At 42.9% G+C, this 3,554-nt stretch overlaps 1 long non-coding RNA gene across 1 annotated transcript; it reads left to right on the top strand.

Moving 5' to 3' along the window:
• The first annotated feature begins 1,515 nt into the window (after positions 1–1,515).
• LOC127348859 (uncharacterized) lies at positions 1,516–2,327 on the top strand. The gene is made up of 2 exons (XR_007879989.1): positions 1,516–1,975; positions 2,077–2,327. It is a non-coding gene; the product is annotated as an uncharacterized lncRNA (long non-coding RNA).
• The last annotated feature ends 1,227 nt before the right edge of the window (positions 2,328–3,554 follow it).

Below are 3,554 nucleotides of genomic sequence, written 5' to 3' on the forward strand. Positions count from 1 at the left end.
GGTTTGTATCGAGAAGCAGTTGTGCATGCAAAAGGGGTCGTCGTGTTGATCATAGAACCAAAATCAAATGCCGCTACATATGTCGACACTTTCCAACTTGGAAACCCTAGGTATTTGATGCAGGGTAATGGAGGTGATGTGGGGGAGGGGCTACGCTCATTGATTAAACATAATGGCACCTTCACTTTGAGGCTACTAGAGGTCATAGTGTTGCCTTCAAATATGATTGTAGATGGGAGATGGTACCGTCGATCTATGTCAGTCCAGATGGGCGATGTGACGGTCGATCTATGTCATTCCAGATATAACGATATGTATCGAGAAGCAGTTGTACATACACATCATAGAACTAAAATCAAATGCCGCCACATATGGCGACACTTTCCAACTTGGAAAACCCTAGGTGTACTTGATGCAGGGTAATGGAGGTGATGTGGGGGGCTAGGCTCATTGAAAGAAACATAATGGCACCCTCACTTTGAGGCTACTAGGTCATAGTATGGCCTTGAAATATGATTGTAGATGGGCGATGGTATGGTCGATCTATGTCAGTCCAGATGGGCGATGCGATGGTCCATCTATGCCATTCCAGATATAACGGTTTGTATCGAGAAGCAGTTGTGCATGCAAAAGGGGTCGTCGTGTTGATCATAGAACCAAAATCAAATGCCGCTACATATGTCGACACTTTCCAACTTGGAAACCCTAGGTATTTGATGCAGGGTAATGGAGGTGATGTGGGGGAGGGGGCTACGCTCATTGACAGAAACATAATGGCACCTTCACTTTGAGGCTACTAGAGGTCATAGTGTTGCCTTCAAATATGATTGTAGATGGGAGATGGTACCGTCGATCTATGTCAGTCCAGATGGGCGATGTGACGGTCGATCTATGTCATTCCAGATATAACGATATGTATCGAGAAGCAGTTGTACATACACATCATAGAACTAAAATCAAATGCCGCCACATATGGCGACACTTTCCAACTTGGAAAACCCTAGGTGTACTTGATGCAGGGTAATGGAGGTGATGTGGGGGGCTAGGCTCATTGAAAGAAACATAATGGCACCCTCACTTTGAGGCTACTAGGTCATAGTATGGCCTTGAAATATGATTGTAGATGGGCGATGGTATGGTCGATCTATGTCAGTCCAGATGGGCGATGCGATGGTCCATCTATGCCATTCCAGATATAACGGTTTGTATCGAGAAGCAGTTGTGCATGCAAAAGGGGTCGTCGTGTTGATCATAGAACCAAAATCAAATGCCGCTACATATGTCGACACTTTCCAACTTGGAAACCCTAGGTATTTGATGCAGGGTAATGGAGGTGATGTCAGTCCCAGTCGAAGTCCGAAGAGTTGGTGGTGTCGGACACCGGAGTGGATGTCCACTTGAAGGAGGAGGATGAGAGGAGGAGAGGACGATCGTGACCCGGCGCCATTTTTCTTCTCCTCCACCTTCCTCGCGGCCTTCTCCACCCTCTCCGCCTTTGTTTGCTCCAGGCTACTGCACACCGATTCAAGGAAGACCCTTACATTCTAGGTCTCCAGGCTCAACAGGTTTTCTATGTGAGAGATGTGAAGAACCCTGATTGGGCAAGTGTTATTAAAATGAATCCACGCAATTTGTTTGCTCCTTCTGTTTTAAATGGTGTTGGCCTTGATGAAGCTGCTGAAGCCGATGAAGGCGGTGACGCAGACGTACTGGATGTCGTCGATGCGGAAATAGTCCCAGAAATTACTGTACCTGAAGAGATCACTAGTTGGTGCAGAAACGATGATGAAGGATCCAGCGTTGATGCTTCTGTCATCAAAAGTATAAAACCTGTTGAGTTTGAAGATGTTCACTCCGAATCTGATGATGATATCGATGATGATGATGCTTACATAAATGATGGCCATGTTGCTCCTTTGGGACAAGAAGAATTGGATGATGACAACGGGTTCTTTGTGTAGTTTCAAATATCTTGGTAAGATTTTCCACATGTTAAGCCATGAATACATATTCCTGAAGTTTGTTCATGTTTATCTATGAGTAGCACCTCCTGAGGTTTAATCTGATGTGAAACAGGTTGAAACAAGGCGCACGTGCTTACTCATTTGTTGTCGCAAAAGGGAACATAAGCTAGCGGAACCGTCGTGTCTGGTGGCTCACCTATTAGACTCTTGAATTTCAATTATTTAGTCATTTAACAGATTCAGAGCAGTTCATATATGTAGTTACTGTGGATTCATAGCTGGATCAGCCTACTTGTTCACACGTTACAGAAAAGCTTTTATACAAATTCAGTCACATTTTGCATTTGCTGTACGCTTCCCTAACATGTGATGTTGCTGTGTTTTTCTGCTAGCTGACATGCCATGTATGCCATGTTTGGTTCATGTACAATCTTGTGAGGTGCTATTTCATGTGCATGATTATTACGGGGAAGTTTACATGATTATGCATACTCAATGTGGCTATCCCAGAACTGCACACATGTCTTTTACCTGTAATTTTCAGTGTTTCTTATGATATGACTTTTCGTGTTTGGGATAGAGTTCAGATCTGTCCGGGTTTAAAATAATATGGATCCAACTCTTGAGTTCTTTGCAAATGAAACAGGAAGAAAATGATAAGTTCATGCTGTGCGCTAAGCTGCTGGAGCTGAGTGGATGTGGACGTCTACAATGAGAACGGGAGTTAGGCAAGCCCTGTTGGACCGAAGAACACAGACCTCTTCAATTCAGCTTACTGTGAACATCAGTATGAACCACTAAGCTTCAGGATTCTTTTGGTAGATTATAGTGGTTAATTTGAACAAAGAGATACTCATGCCAACTGCATGGCACCTGAAGCAACCAGTAGTATTTTTCAGAGCTCACAACCACGAGAACTGGGCTTCAGTTTTAATGTTTACTCTTTGATGATGATTACTGGGATGGTTAATCGTGTGAGTTAGGCTCGTTAATTTTAAATTCTCTGCAATAGTCATTATGTGAGTTAGGCTAGCTAGTTAATCAGTTTCATACTTTCGACACACGTAAGATTGAGTTACGGTCATCTTGACAGGCTTTTGGTATAGTAATAATCTAGGTGAATTCCCTTTGACAAGTTGCATCTCCGGCCTAGGGTGTACTACGTAATTGAGTTGTTTCCCTGCTATCAGCTCAATCAATTGGTAGTTATTTTGAACAGAGACATGCACGCTGTCAGTTAGGCTACTTAATTTCAGGTTTTCAACAGAGAAAGATTCAGTTAGGCTCCTCTAGATCAGCCTCCTAGGTGGATTATTCCCAGAATAAGCTGTTCATTCGTGGATGTAGTGGAAGAAGTAAATCAAGGGATATGGAGTTGGGGACGGAGAGCTAAAACTGCTAGAGATTCTACTGCATTCTCCTTCTTCTTTATTTTCTTTAGTTTCTTCGTCTGAATCTAGCTTGTAATCCAAAAGGAAATTTTTTTGAGGTTGTTGTGTTTTGGTGGAACATCTGTAGCTTCTTGGTTTCTTTAATAGAAATCGAGGCGTGTAGACTAGTACAAAATATTTTTGCTTCCAGTAGTTAACA

The sequence above is a fragment of the Lolium perenne genome, chromosome 4 (assembly GCF_019359855.2).
Source record: "Lolium perenne isolate Kyuss_39 chromosome 4, Kyuss_2.0, whole genome shotgun sequence".
Classification (NCBI taxonomy): Eukaryota; Viridiplantae; Streptophyta; class Magnoliopsida; order Poales; family Poaceae; genus Lolium; species Lolium perenne.